At 32.7% G+C, this 16,964-nt stretch overlaps 1 protein-coding gene and 1 long non-coding RNA gene across 2 annotated transcripts in view; both read left to right on the top strand.

Annotated features, from left to right (window-relative positions):
* LOC139514847 (uncharacterized) overlaps positions 1–16,964 on the top strand; it is a 276,626-nt gene that overhangs the window by 27,907 nt on the left and 231,755 nt on the right. The gene's annotated exons all lie outside the window — the stretch shown is intronic.
* LOC139486192 (uncharacterized) lies at positions 12,208–15,569 on the top strand. Its single transcript, XR_011655502.1, has 2 exons — positions 12,208–12,348; positions 14,083–15,569. It is a non-coding gene; the product is annotated as an uncharacterized lncRNA (long non-coding RNA).

The following is a 16,964-nucleotide window of genomic DNA, read 5'->3' on the forward strand; positions in this document are numbered from 1 at the left end:
AAATTATACAAAATCTTTCACACCCTTTCTTAATCTAAAGCGCAAGTTTTAATTTATCTATTTTATTATGTTCTGGTCTCGGAGCAAAATATATAGATACAGTGTAAGACTTTTAGTATTTACATGTATGAACAATATCAAAAGACATATGTAGGATGATGAAAAAAATAATGTAATCCACAAAGTCAAGTGTGTGGCTATTGTTAGTTTAAACATATTTATTAATTATAGTGGATTGGAAATTTTCTCACCGGAACGATGATCGAACCAGGAACTTATGTTTTTGTATAGTCCGATGCTCTAACCTATATATGTTACTTTTGTATAATGAGGATCAATGGTCTAGTTCCTCGTTGAAGACCCTCCAGCTCCTTTCAAGATGAAGAACAGGCATAAAAGCCCTGTTCATTAATAATTTGTATTTTTTCTATATATTGTGTGCGATTTTGTTCCGTGTACATTTACTCCACATCTCTTTATTTTCTATTTCGGACCTGGACACGGCTCAATGCTAGTTTAGACCTCCAATGTTAAAGGTCATATATTTTTTTTTAAATTATTTGATGCCGTGGGATTGGGATTTTTAGCTTTAATGTAAACCATGTCAGGTTTTTAACTTGTATTTACAGCAAAGATAGCCAGTTTTGTGTTCTGTAATATACTGTAACAGTTTAATTTTACTTGTCCGGTCGCATCGGAATTTCTCAAAACATCGTCCGAACAATATCTGAACGTCGGTCTCGTGGGCATGTACAATTGCTAAACCACACATGAACGTTCTTTTGTCTTCGTAGATCTATTCAAACTTGAAGTCTTTTTGAGTCTAAGACAAGCAGAATATGATATTTTATACTATTAAATATTGAAGCCATAGTCATGAAGATCGATTACTTGATTGATGTTCCGTTAACGTAGCCGCAGAACAAAAACGCGAGAACTACTTTTGAATATTTCTACAATTTTAAGTAGTTTTCCACTCACAAACACAATTATATTTTCAACATTTATTAAAATATTTTTTTTTAACATTTTTTAACTTTTATGTTGTTTTAAAATATCAATTTGACTTGAATTTGGGATCCCGCTAACATGTTTAACCCCGCCACATTCAAAATGTATGTGCCTGTCCCAAGTCAGGAGCCTGTAATTCAGTGGTTGTCGTTTGTTTATGTGTTACATTTTTGTTTTTCGTTCAATTTTTGTGCATAAATAAGTTAGTTTTCTTGTTTGAATTGTTTTACATTGTCATTTCGGGGCCTTTTATATCTGACTATGCGGTATGGGCTTTGCTCATTGTTGAAGGCCGTACGATAACCTATAGTTGATAATTTCTGTGTTATGTTGGTCTCTTGTGGAGAGTTGTCTCATTGACAATCATACGACATCTTCTTTTTTTATATTTATATGAGTATATTAAATAAACATGTATATACCAAGCTAAGTCAGTTTATATCTTGTTTTTCGTCTGACTATACAAAAGGCGAAGAGAGCTACTTGATAGATCAGGTTGACTGATAAGCTGTCTATATAAAGTAATGGGACAATGCATGGCATGAAGACATCACCAAATCACCGTATGCAATACTCAAAAAGACATCCAGAGCTTACCATATAGTCATCAACTACCCACCAACAGGCCGTGAGCTTTGGTTGGCTCTTTACTCAAATTCAAGAGCACAGCAAAATGTCAAAATATTCTATTCAAACTGGGTGACCTGGGATAAAAACATTTAAATTTTCCAAAGAAACACACACACCCCTCAACTTTTAATAAGGAGATTTGGTATTAATGCAAATGAGTCAACTATCCAACAAAGTTCAAATGTAGTGGATGTAAGCAATTATATACTAGTATAGGCAACCATATAATCTTCAACAATGAGAAAAAACATACGGTATTGTCGGGTACAATAGTCCATGAATTGAAAAATATGAAACAGTTCAATTGAGAAAAATAACAGCCTATTTTAAAACAACATGAATTACGAAAAACACATATAAAAGACATCAACAAACGATAACCATTGAACTACATGCTCCTGAGTTGGAGCAGGCACATGCAATATATTGTGGCGTTTAACATGCTTGTAAACAGCCGGGACAGTTTTGTTACAGCACAGCATAAGAACAAACTATACAAATCAGTGGAAAAGGGTTTAACGTATGAGATCGATACAAAACAGAAGGAAAACAAAGGTGTAACAAAAACACATACCGAATGTGGCAGGGTATTTACCTCGTTTTCAAACAATCAAAGTACTGAAGTACTGAACATCGAATGACTGCAAGTTCTTTTGGATTGTAACAAGCACTTGTCTCAGAATAAAAATCACGTCTCTATACTTGAAAGTGGAGTTAATGTACAGATATATTTTTTTTGAAACTCAGTACACATATTCTATATCATATGATCTTTTTAATTTCAATGCCAAATATAGAGTTCTGACCCTCAATTCCACGGTCTACTAGACATGGAAAATGATAGTGCGAGTGGGGCATTTATGTGGTATGGACACATTCTTAATCAAATCCTTTATTAAAAAAGTCAGTAAATTTACTACAGATAACACTACATTTGTAAATAAGACGAACTAATCTAATCAAAATTTATATCTCTAATTTCGTAATACTTATGTGTATGAGAAAATTAATATATTTTTATTTTAATAAGATTGTTGAACGAACGCGTTCAATCTTAGGATTTTATTCTTGTCAATTTTTCCGACCGAGCAGAGCGAGTGGAAAACAATTAAATAGACGTCTTTCAAGCCAAAGTTAATATGTTTGCTATACACACATATGATTTTATTTAACTTGGTTATCAATTGTTAATCAAAAATACAGCCCTAGATAATAAAAAAATCATGAAATATTTGGTCTAGTAATAAAAAAATCACACAAAAAACAGTAGTTGGCGTTTGTTGATGTCGTTCTCGCTTCTCGTTTTTTAGCTCACCTGGCCCGAAGTGTCAAGTGAGCTTTTCTTATATCTTGGCGTCCGTCGTCCGTCGTCGTAACTTTTACAAAAATCTTCTCCTCTGAAACTACTGAGCAAAATTCAACCAAACTTAGCCACCATCATCATTGGGATATCTAGTATAACAAATGTGTCCGGTGACCTTGCCAACTAACCAAGATGGTCGCCATGGATAAAAATAGAACATACGAGTAAAATGAAGATTTTGGCTTATATCTCAGAAATCAAAGCATTAAGAGCAAATCTGACATGGGTAAAATTGTTTATTAGGTCATTATCTATCTGCCCTGAAATTTTCAGATGCATCAGACAACCTGTTGTTATGTTGCTGCCCCTGAATTGGTAATTTCAAGAAAATTTTGCAGCTTTTGGTTATTTTCTTGAATATTATTATAGATAGAAATAAACTGTAAACATCAATAATGTACAGCAAAGTAAGACCTACAAATACATGTAAGTCAACATGACTAAAATGCACATGTCAATTGACCTCTTAAGGAGTAATTGCCCTTTACAGTCAATTTTTAACAATTTTTCATAATTTTGTACATTTTTACAGAATATTTTCCACTGAAACTACTAGGCTAAGTTCATTATAGATAAAGATAATTGTAAGCATCAACAATGTTTTGTAGAGTAAGATCTACGAACACATCACCATCACCAAAAACACATAGGCCAAGGTGAGCGACACAGGCTCTTCAGAGCCTCTAGTTATATATAGAGTTTAGACCTTTGGTTTTCCCGTTTGAATGGTTTTACACTAATCATTTTGGAGGATCCTTATAACTTGCTATTCGGTGTGAGCTAAGGATTCGTGTTGAAGAGGGTACTTTAACCTATAATAGTTTCCTTCTACACACTGTGACTTGGATGGAGAGTTGTCTCATTGGCACTCATACCATGCACATCTTCTTATATCGATATATTCTTTCGATATTTTTGATTGGGGTCTGGAGCTGGCATGTCAGTTACTGCTAGTAGTTCTTTGTTAATTTATGAATCATATTCGTTTTGTGTAGTTTCTTTTTTTACTATTTTGTCATCGGACTCGGATTTCTTTTAAACTGAGTTTCTCTGTGCATATTGTTGTGTGTTTGTTTATTCTACATGAGCTAGATATAATTGTATAGCGGGAGGGTTGAGATCTAACAAAGCATGTTTAGCCCCGCCGTATTTTTGCGCCTGTCCCAAGACAGTAGACTCTGATCTTTGTTAGTTTTTTATGTTTTTTTGTCTAAGTTAAGTGTGACGTCCATTTTCACATTACTAGTATATATTTTTATTTAGAGACCAGCTGAAGCCCGGATTTTCTCGTTGTGTTGAAGACTCATTGGTGGCCTTCGGCTGTGCTCTTTGGTTAGGCTGACTGTTGTTTCTTTGACACATTTTTTATTTCCATTCTCAATTTGATTGATTGATTGATTCATTCATTCATTGATCATTTTACTACAAGCAAAAGTCATGATCATTTGAGAATCCTTTATTTGTATTGTAGTGTTAATTTCACCAATGAAACTCGACATTAATGTTTGTCTTTATATTCTTTGTAAACTCTAAAATTACCGTCTGATTATAATAAGACACGCAAGAATAAAACAAATATTTGGCCTTCAATGTCTCAACCTTTTTTAATGTGAGTAACTTCATTGATTTCGATTTCGATATTGTTTTTGCAAGTTTCCATAATAGATTTCCGGTAATTGTTCTGTATAAAACCCTATGGGAAAGCACATTAACTAAATTTTCCAAACGTTTATTGGAACCTAATGATTTGGCAAGGTGTTGCAACCTGTAATGTAAAAAAGTTACAGCCGATTGCACTGAGTGTGTAGGCAAAGGTAGCCTATCCTTGGTTAGCTTGCTTGTATTATTAGGTTAGGTAAACTACCCTCCTTTAAGAGTAGACTAGCTCGACAAATAACCAATCAATCTGTCTGTAGGACTAGGCTCCTTCTACAGGAGATTGGTATAATATCTTATAATAGGCCCAAGACCACAATTAATGACCTTACTTTTCGTTGTTCACGAATATAGTTCCCTTTAATTAAAGTGTATTTTTTCTTCATTTTTTTCTTTGCCTTTTTCATTCATTTGTTAGTTTTTATGGGGTGGAAATGAAAGAAGAGAGGTGAAATAACTTTTTGTTGAAGGTATTTTAACTGATTTTAATATGGAAAGAGTGATGAGGTCAAGTGCAAAAAGGTAATATTTACAGTTTTCGGAACATCTCTTGACTTGTCCATAGGGGTATGGATGTGTATTGGCTTTTGTAAGTTACATCAGAGCAATCTTTCTGAAATTTGGATATGTTTTTGGACTAGTACTATACATTACACACACAGAAAATTTGACAAAAAGATTAGGTGCAATTTTTTTAATGAGACAAAAAGTTATAAAGAACTAATAGAGGAATTAATTGTGGTCTGTGGCCACCTAGTTACCTCATAGTTCAGCTAACAAACAAGCGATCCAAAGATATTACTTTTGTCTACACACTCAATGTAATCGGCTGTAATGAAAATGCGGAGTTTGTGAGACCAGGCTCAAGCAACCGGTCGGTAGCAGTCAGTTTTCAAATATATAAAAACAAATATTGCATAAGACTCAAACGTACTTAAAATATTTTTATTAATATATAACCAATATATCATCAGTTTTTAAAATATAATTAAGCAGTCAAAGACACTTCAATGAATTTTTAAATTTCATTTCTGGTTTATTTAAGAATTGAATGCTTTTTTTTTGTTACTTCATTGAGGTGTAAAGCGATGACCGAAATACATTTTGTATGAAAAGCGGAAGCGCTTCATTCTGAAAATGTACGCACGGTCAACGCTTTTACAACCCTATGAAGTTACAAAAAGAAGCATTCAATATTTATAATTACATGTTTTAGCTAGGATCATGAAAACACGATTTTTATCAAGTTTTTATTAAATTCACCTTTGCACTTTATTGTGGGACCTCGTGTCATCATGAATAATGATTTTCGTTGTGTAATGTAACATGAGATGTGCAGTTAGCCAATCAGAATAACACATACATCTTATGTTATTATTAGTTATATAAAGCCAAAATCAATCGCTTTCGATATTTTACACAGCGTACTGCCCGCTTTACATTTTAAATAGTCAACACTTGGAGTGTTTATAGAATCGTAAATAATTATGATTTTTTTTTAATGATGGCAAAATTGCACTATTGGGTGAAATAGCTTTCCTTATTATCGGCATCCTGTCAAATAGTTCATGAAAAGTAATAATAATTCTGCATTAAAAGAAAAGAAAGTTGCACTCGTGCTTTAACTTTTTTTTGCCACACAAAACTGTTTGTACAAAACATTCTACCTCTGAACTAGTGGATTTCGCTTAAATATGACTGGACAAAAGGTTTATTTTTTGTATTCAAATTAAAGTATGGTGGGCAAGTAAATTATTTATTAGCTTAAAAAAGATTGATCCGTGCTATAAATTAACTTGTTATTTTGATCAAGTAGGCCCTAGATCTCTAGCTTACGTTCTCATCTAGAGCAGATAAAAGTATTGCCGCAGAATTTTTTTATTAACTGTCTGGTACACTGAAAAAAATACCTAGTAAATATTACTAGTTTGGCTAGTACTTCATTAAAAGTCCCTAGTAGATTATCAAACAACTAATTAGACTAGTATGTTTACTATCGTGGATGCATCGTTTTACCAGGAACCAGCTGTGCAACTGATAACAGGATTTCCCGCCCATATCCAACTAATTTAGACATCACGTGACTTTTGTGACGTATAATAGCCGCCATTTTGTATTATATTTCCCCATATAAAATGCATATATGCTTCAATAAAGTTTAATTTTCTCATAAACCTGACCCGTTTTCTTACTTTTGCAAATCAATCCTTTATATTCAAACATATTTCTATCAAACAATGTTGGTCCTAACAGTTTAATTTTTGATTAAATTCGGTCAAATCTGAATCGTAAAACATGCACTTTTTCTCGTCATTTCTCCGTTGACTCAATGCTAAATTATCGATACCCATGTCTACTTGTACAACCAATAAAGAAATTCCGTAAATAAAAAACAAATTTTGCAAATCGTTTAAGTATATTCAAACATATATCTGGCGAAGAATACTACTTAAAACAGTTTAATTTCAGGGCAAAATCGGTCAAACATCGATTTAAAAAAGGGAATTTTCCGGGATTTTTCAAAATGGCGGCTGATGTTTTATATGGAAATGTTGCATCAAATCAAGGATTTCTGTAGTAAGACTTTTCTAAATTATATTTAATTTTTCATGTAGAATGTTTGATGTTTCTGTTATTTTCCTTTAGTGTTATTTCGATATCATTGATTTCAAAATTTCTTAATAAAAAAAAATTATTTTAAGTGCGGTACGTCTAAACACTGCTAAGGACTCCTTAGTGCACTAAGGACTATACAATGACACTAAGGACTAGAAGGAGTGCTGGTGTGTGTATTATTTTTACATATTATGTTAGAGATTGATATTTTATGCATAAATTTCAAATTTTATAGAAAAATAATCATAAATAAACAAGATATTCAACATTATTTAGGCACGTGCCCGTTTTTCTTTGATATGCCGAAAATCAATGAACCGTTTGACACGTGCCAAATGACAAAACAATTCATTAAACAATCATAATCTTTTTATTTTAGGTAATAAACAATTGTATCTAAAAAAAATGTATGCTTAATATTTATAATTAAATGTGTTGTTCTTATGAAAAATTATTACAGAACAAATAATTTTGTTTTTGTTTTACTTCTTTCCCGACAAAGTTATTTGCCACAGGTGCACGACTTTGATGTGCGCCTACTAAATGACTAATAAGTTAGAGTGTGGTCAGCTTGTTATGTAAGAGATATGAAGACAAAATAAATATATATATTGATAAGTGTTTTGTTTTTATTTTAATTTCGACAAAGATGCGTGTATATATACAAATGGTTTCACTAAAACAATACGATGGAATTGAGAGAGAGAAAATCATGTGTCGTTCTTGGGGTTTATCCAAACCACTAGTTTTCAACCAGCTTGATATTTGTTTACAAAGGCTTCATACGGTACTTATTTGTTTGTATATTTCGACATTTTATTATTCTTCTAAAAGTAAAAGAAGTTAAAAAAATCATTTCCCGATTTTAAGTCAGATTAAGTTTCATTTTCAAATATATAAAAGAGACAAATGTTTTAAAAATGTTCCACATTTTTTAGTACAGTATTCACGAATTGTTTTTTCAGTATGTGTAAATTTAGAGCTAAAGATATAATTCTGACAGAGAAAGAGAATGCTTCGTATGAATGCCTTGAAAATATGCCTTTACCACATGATGTGTAAATAATTATTTTTTGTAATGCAATATAATCAGAATATTTAAACCTAAATATATCACGCGAAAAAAAAGAAAAAGCCGACAGAAATATTTTCAACTATAATTTCTTTAAATCTACTTTTCTTAAAGAAGAACAAGTATCACAGGCACTTGTCTCAGAAAAGGTATATAGGAATTTTTTTTCTGAGACAAATGCCTGTGGCAAGTATGTCAGAAGGAAATCCGATTTGTATTGTTTTTAACAAATTGTCTGCTTAACATATCGTACGAAATAATTTATGAAATAATGACTATGTGCTATGCGCTTTACTCACTGTTGAAGGCCCGAAATATATTACTCAAACGGGTCATATATGAACTTAGTGTGTTGCATGTAGTAAAAATGCATTATCTTATTGGTTTCGTTTTGTCCAGTTATACATTTCTAAAAATGTCTTCATATATGAAAATAAATTTTGAACAGTGCACCATAAGAAACAAACTAAAGTGTTCCAGCTCCAAACCAGTCTATTGTTCAAACGCATGTCCGTCGTCGCCTGTCACCACATTAAAGCACGCTTGCAAGAACAAATAAACAGAATAGAGATACGGGTACAAAACACATTATAGATAATGTGTCCGACCACCTGAAAAATAAAATTGGTTCAAGAGACAAAGAACGCTACGAAATATTAGATTAATTTTTCGGTACTACCGGGCTTATCACAGCCCAATAACAAGATGAATTTCATGAAAACGCAACAAGCATCTGCCGGTTATCCAAACTTCAACACGTACTTTAAAAAAAATATATATAAATGTGAATTAAATATCTATAAAAATTTGTATTTCAGTCACTTATTAATATGAACATCAAATAAAAATCCGACATTAGATATATTTCTCTGGTGACAAATTTATTATTTACAAGAAATATACACTTGAGAAAATACTTCTTCATTCAGATTATTTTGTTAATAAAATTTCAACAACAATTCATTTATTAGTATCCAACTTTACCAAAAGGATTCCCGTGTAATCAATTAATATGTAATTTGACACGTGTCAAACGGTTCATGGATTTTCGGCATATCAAAGAAAAACAGGCACGTGTCTAAATAATGTTGAATATCTCCTTAATTTATTATTATTTTTCTATAAAATTTGAAATTTATGCATTGAATATCAATTTCTACCGTAATATGAACAGAAATTGCATGTAACAGCTCTCCATCTAGTTCTTAGTGGCATGTTATCAGTCCTTAGTGCACTAAGGACTCCTTAGCAGTGTTTAGACACACCCTTTTAAGTGTGACACATTTATTTTGACAGATATTCATCCAGGATATATTCTGTTACCGGAAAATAGTTTACAATATTTATAATGAAAATTTTCTCTTCTTTTTTTAAAAGTGTTTTTCCTGTTTTCTGCATATTTTATCTTTCTTTAGAAATATATTTATACATTCCTTTAAAAACAAAAACAAAATGTTTTCATCCCAAGAGAAAAAAACACCAATGCCCAATTATAATAGATAAATATTCTATACCTTTAAAATTTCATCCCTTGACCGAACAGATGAAATCTGACTTGGGTTATAATGTTACATCACAATATATTGTCAGGTAGACGTGCAAACCAAAAGCAACCAGGTGACATTAAACATCCTGTGTTACTGTATACATGTATTACCAGAGTTTAAATTTTGTGATATACAAAAGTGTTCATAAATGTACAAATAAATATCTTCTCTTTCCCGTGTCAAGTCAGAAGAAGTATGTTTCATTATAAACTTTAAGAAAATATGAATATTATGAAAATTTCTTTAAAAAAATGTTTTTTGCTTAAAAGATATTCAAATATTTATAAGTTTCTATAATTATTTCAAAGAAATATTCGGATTCAAATTTCAATTTAAATGAATTCATTGCATATGATTTTATTGTTATTTTTTTTAAATTTAATATTTAAAGCTAAATCCAGGCATTCAATGAATCGATATAAAGTTTAACTCGTGTAAAAAAAAGAGTTATTGTATACATTCCAACAGAGACGTATAGTACGATTGATCTGGTTTCAACAATACTAGAACACACCCGCGAAATCGCGGGGAAATAGAGCGTATGTAAACTGTAAAAAAAATATACTGACTGGAGAATTTCAAGAGAGATATCAAAAGTCAAAGGTTCTTAGAGACTGGGCACATTTTTTGCCCTCCCCCTATTTTCCAAATACCGATTTTTATACCTTCTGTTTTTCTGTACTCTATGAACATGCATATATTATACTTTAATTACTATACAGAGAATTTCAGGAGAGGTTATCAAAAGTCAAAGGTATTTAGGGACTGGGCACATTTTTTTGCCCTCCCCCTATTTTCCAAATACCTATTTTTTTTTACCTTCTGTTTCTCTGTACTCTATGAACATGCATATATACTTTAATTACTATACAGAGAATTTAAGGAGAGGTATCAAAAGTCAAAGGTACTTAGGGACTGGGCAAATTTTTTTGCCCTCCCCCTATTTTCCAAATACCTATTTTTATACCTTCTGTTTTTCTGTACTCCATGAACATGCGTATATACTTTAATTACTATACAGAGAATTTCAGGAGAGGTATCAAAAGTCAAAGGTACTTACATATATATATAAGAACCAAAAATTTGCGAAAGAAAATTTACAGATCTAACATTGTTGGGTTGATGTTTAGACGAATTGTATATATATATATATATATACATCAGTGAATGCCATGAATAGTAAAGAGCCCCCCCCCCCCAAGATAACCATTGGAATCTATAGTAAATTATAACAAATACAGTTATTCAGTTATTCATAATAAATGTATGTATACAGAAATATATCTGCAGTGACCGCCGTTGATAGTAAACCATAGGCGGATCCCATTGGGGGGGGGGGGGGGGGTCCTCGAGGCCCTGCCCCCCATTTCGTTGAAAAAATTGTTTGATTATATGGGTAATCACTGAAGCATGAGAGGAACGCTCCCCCTTTTTAGGTCAGTCAGTGCCCCCTCCCTTATGAAAAGTTCCGGATCCGCCACTGTAAACTAATTGATAGCAAATAGCAAATATTATTCATTTTCGTTTTCCTCCCAAAATAACCCAAACTGAAACACGTTAAGCAAGGATGATACATGCTAGAACTCAAAATGACAGCAGAAAGCAAATTTATATACTTTATTCATAGTCTTTGTATGTTCAAAGTACAGAAAAACACAAACCGGAAGTCTAATCTGACTTAAAAATTTGTCCAATGACGGGAAAATATCCGGACACATTCTTTTTCGTTTTTATCCCAAAATAACCCCAACTTAATGATCATAAGAATGGATGACAAATACGACTATACATGTTACCTATAGGACACAGAGGCATGATGATTAATTTATTGTGGAAGGAGGAGAAGCGACACCCAAAATGAGGTCTTCTCGTTTAATAGTATAGATTGTATACCCGATAATATCTATCGACAGAGTTATCGGTCCTGAATAGGACTGATATAGTTGGGTATGCGGGACGAGTATCATATTCGCGTGGCCAAGTTCTGTTGTACATGAAGTGATGGCCGCAATCAAACGAATAAAGAACCTGAGTGATTTTTGGCCTGATTCATTGAAAAGCTGTAAGTATTTTAGCTAATTTGTGTTTTATTTTATCGTCTTAACTTGTTTACACAAAAAAGAACCACATCATCTCGCCTTTCACGTAAAATAAAATGTACAGAAGATGGTCAAGATAACCTTGTGACACGTGGAACAAACTTTATCTATTTAAGTTAAGATTTACAAGATGCAGATTTCGTTATTCTAATATTAACAACTTGTCTTCTTTTTTAATACGAAAACTAAATTAATTAATAGGGTATCCTTCTATTTCACCACAGAAAACCGTAACTTAAATCCGAAACGTTTTATGATTATATAATTAAAGTGCGCCTCGTTATGAAATTAATATGGCTGCGCCCATGTAGTGAAAAAATATGAACCTGCCAAAACTAACACAGTCAATACATGGTATATCTTCAATATTTTCACATCAAATATGAAATTGAGAAACATTTGAAAGCACCACAGAATGTACTTGATGACATACATGCACCATGCAGGTGTACACTTGCATCTTGACTCTGAGTGCACAAATGCATTCAAACAAGTAATAGCTTTTCTAAAAAGCTAGCCGTCTCTTAGCTTCAGGATGAAAGTAGAAAGTGTTAAAATTCATAAAGGCTAATACAATTTTTCCTAATTTACTAATGTGTTTTAAAATTATTTACCAACACTGGATTAGAAAGGGTGATGCCTTAACTTTTTTTTTTTAATTAAATATGAAAATATTTATAAAAGTATATTATTTTAAACATGGCTCTGGGATAATTATTGTTTTTGCCAGTATTTTAACTCTCTGTATAGCAGTATAATTGTAGATTTAATATTAATGTATACATATTACACTTGTTAATGTCTAACTTGAAATACTTGTATGCAATTGCATTAAAAAGCTATAAAAAAGGACATAAATGTTCAGTGTGTATCTATATATGTCTGACATGACGACTCACCTATCACACATACTGTAAGAAACAAAGTGAAATGTAGTTTTTTTAATACAATGTATTAGTAGAAATTGACAGTAGAGTTCTAGTTAATCTATATTAATTAGGGCCCCGCCGACTAAGGCGGGTCGCCCTATAGTGATCAGTCTGTCCGTCCGTCCGTCCGTCTGTCCGTCCGTCTGTCCGTCCGTCTGTCCGTCCGTCCGTCCGTCCGTAACACTTTAACTTTGTGTCCGCTCTATATCTTAAAAACCGTTATGATTTCAAAGTTTATACTTGACATCCATTTTAACCAACACCAGAGGGTGTGTCATGATGTATGTAAAACTTCCTAGGTCAAAGGTCAAGGTCAAAAACTTTGGTTTCAGTTGACAACCCTGTGTCCTGTGGTGAAGATCGTGTCCGCTCTATATCTTGAGAACCGTTATGATTTCAAAGTTTAAACTTGACATCCATTTTAACCAACACCAGAGGGTGTGTCATGATGTATGTAAAACTTCCTAGGTCAAAGGTCAAGGTCAAAAACTTTAATTTCAGTTGACAACCCTGTGTCCTGTGGTGAAGATCGTGTCCGCTCTATATCTTGAGAACCGTTATGATTTCAAAGTTTATACTTGACATGTATATGAACCAACACCAGAGGGTGTGTCATAATTTATGAACGACTGCCTAGGGCAAAGTTCAAGGTCAAAAACTTTGGTTTCAGTTGACAACCCCATGTCCTATGGTAAAGATTGTGTCCGCTCTATATCTTGAGAACCGTTATCATTTCAAAGTTTATACTTGACATGTATATAAACCAACACCAAAGGGTGTGTCATAATTTATGTGCAACTTCCTAGGTCAAAGGTCAAGGTCAAAAACTTTGGTTTCAGTTGACAACCCCATGTCCTATGGTAAAGATCGTGTCCGCTCTATATCTTGAGAACCGTTATCATTTCAAAGTTTATACTTGACATGTTTATAAACCAACACCAAAGGGTGTGTCATAATTTATTTACAACTTCCTAGGTCAAAGGTCAAGGTCAAAAACTTTGATTTCAGTTGACAAACCCATGTCCTATGGTAAAGATACAATTTTTTAATGCACATTATTCACAGCGGGGCCCACAGAGATGGCTCCCATCTCAATGATATCTAGTTAATATTGACAACACTACATGTAGTTTTATTATGGATTTTTGTATAATTTCAGGTTCTGAAAAAAATCACAGGGGATGATAAATTTAGATAAGAAGGATCGACCACCAACATGCTACACTTACTGGAACTTGAAAAACCTGCAATTCACAAGAACAAGCCAAAGACTAGTATTACCGTACAAAGGTATTGAGGGTATGGTCCCAGCTATCCAAACCTGACAAATTATTGGTAACAAGCAATCTTTACTAAAAAGGAACATCAAGCCGACACGCTCTGCAGACTTTGAAAGTGATAATTTATAAATTTGGTTAAGTGAAACAACAAACTGTGAAAACGAGCAATTTAAAAACACATTCTTTGTCAAAACTGTGATTCATTGAAAGAAGACGTAGTGTGCGCCAAGTCAGTTGAGAGCTTCAAAACAGCTCACCAAGGCCGTCAATAGGAGTCCGCTCTCCCGTCAAGTTCAAGCCAGAATTGGGACCTTCGATGTAACAATGCAGATACATATAGCATGAAAAGTTTAAATGAACATTTATATTTATATCTGTTGATGTTTCAGTACAAGTATGATTATTTGTTTTTGTTGTGATCTATGACATACATGTATAGTATAAACAATTTTGAGAAACTCAGAGAAAGTGTTATCTGTATACATGACAGTTCCGTGAAAATGTTAACCAACTTTTGTGTCAACTTATTCATTCATCTAAAAATTGATACAAGCCAATATTAGAATTCAATAGATTAAGACTATAAAATCAGTTTTGATTTTGAACTAGGCCTGTTCAAGTTTATTAAGGTCAAAATAAGTTTAAACAAAGTTTCATAATATAAAATATCAATGTAGGAGCAAACGGTGAAAATGATTTAGATCCTAGTGCAATATGAGATGGGTGACATGTATTTAGATCCTGGTGCTCTAGAGGGGTGACATTGAGTTGGATCTGTTTGCTCAAACTAAAATTTACAGTGCTTTAAAAAATGATAAGTGATCATGCTTTATAAAGTTATAAACTGTTAGGTACAATCTGTATACTTACTACCTGACAATTTTATTTTTACTTCTAAGTGTTTTAAAATGTAAAATTTGAAGCAGGAAGACATAAAATAACTGATAGTCTTACTTTGTTCTTTTTTTTAAAATAAATATTTGAGGGAGAGTTTATTCATTTTGGTTTTGCAAGGAGAGCTGATTGATTTAAACAGGGGCCGTGCAATAACTAGATGGGTTATTTTATTAAAATGACGTTTTAAATTTTTTTCATCGAAATAACTTTAGAATTGTAAACTGAATATTCTAAATACATGTATGAAATATTGTTAATATTATTAGGGTACAGCTTATTAATAGTTTTGAAACATGAATTTAATTGGTTACTTTGAAGTAAATTGAGAACATGATACCTATTTGTTTGTTGTTGGTTGGACACCTTTTTCTATACTTGAAATTAACTACTTTGTATTGTCTACTAAAATGTATTTTACAGTTCTGATGTTATGCATCTTACAATGTATGTAAATAAAATAGGTATAATTTATCTTTAAAATTATTTTGCTGAACCTAACACACTGACAAATTTAGTTAGGTAACTGTAAAGCTTTCAGGCCTAACATGGCGAAATTTAAGTGAGAATGTGTGAAAGAGAAAACAACAAGAACAAGGAGTGAAAACAAATAGTTTTGTCTTTATTGACATTGAATGTTAATTATCACTACAGATGCAACAATTTTTTATCTGCATTCATTGGCAACCAAAGTATACATTGAAAGTCAATTCATATTGAGGATATTGTGACCTATTGCTGATGGTTTTGCTAGTCTTTTCAGGTCATTGTTGTATATTTATCTGTCACAATTATTGCTATTGTCGTTGTGTTTCCTGAATTGAAAGATCACAAACACATATAAACTACCTAGAAGCTTCCTGTTGATTTTACTGAGTGATGGATTTAGGGGCCCTTAGGCCCCTTTCATGGGAAAAATTTAATTGATTATACCGTGAAAAATTTAACTATGACTTGAGTGAGCCCCCTTTTATGGCAGTCCCCCTTATTAAAAAAATTGGATTTATCATTTTGAACTTTGTACCAGTACAATAGAGAAATAGTTATAAGAAATTGCACTGCTATGAAACTATGCATACAAATCAAAATAAAAAAGAATCCTTAATCCAGCAACATTGCTACATCTAGGTACGAAAAAGTACCACACGAGGGTGACCTGGTACAAGTACTTATAGCTAGTAAAGTTACTAGCTGAAGGAGGTATTCCTACTAGGAAATGTTTGTAGAGTTACTTGAAGCTAGTAGAATTACTAGTCTTACCATGGATTTGCCACTAGGAGGACCTAGTTATGTTACTAAAAGGTAGTAAAATTACTTATTCAGACTAGTAAAGTCACCAAGCAGTCTAGCAAAATTACTAGGGACTCCTAGTGTAATTACTAAGTAGCCTAGTAAATTTACTTTGATGGCCTAGTATAGTTACTAAGTAGGCTAGTAAATATACTTCTGGCCTAGTAATCTCATGGACAGTAAGTTTACTAGTTTACCTAGTAGAGATTACTAGGTATTTTTTTCAGTGTAAGGGTTTTTGTAGGGTATACGACCTCAACTTTAGACCTACTTTAGAAAGAAAAAAATTAGCAGAACAACACCCTGGATTTTTCTACTGTAGACCCCAGCTACTCAGCTTCCCTTTGCACCTAGTGAGGACATTTTTTATTACATTTTCGGTAAGGATGGGGTTCGGTGTTCGACCCCAACTTTGGACCTATCTTTGAAAAAAAATAAGCTAAATAGCAACCTTGATTTTTTTCTCCAGCAGATATCAGCTACCAAGCTCCCCTTTACACATTGTTCGGACAGAAGTCTTTCCGTAGACATTTGTTTATTAACTTTTATGTAATGATGGGGTAGGGTGGGTAACTGC

Source organism: Mytilus edulis, chromosome 1, assembly GCF_963676685.1.
Source record: "Mytilus edulis chromosome 1, xbMytEdul2.2, whole genome shotgun sequence".
Classification (NCBI taxonomy): domain Eukaryota; kingdom Metazoa; phylum Mollusca; class Bivalvia; order Mytilida; family Mytilidae; genus Mytilus; species Mytilus edulis.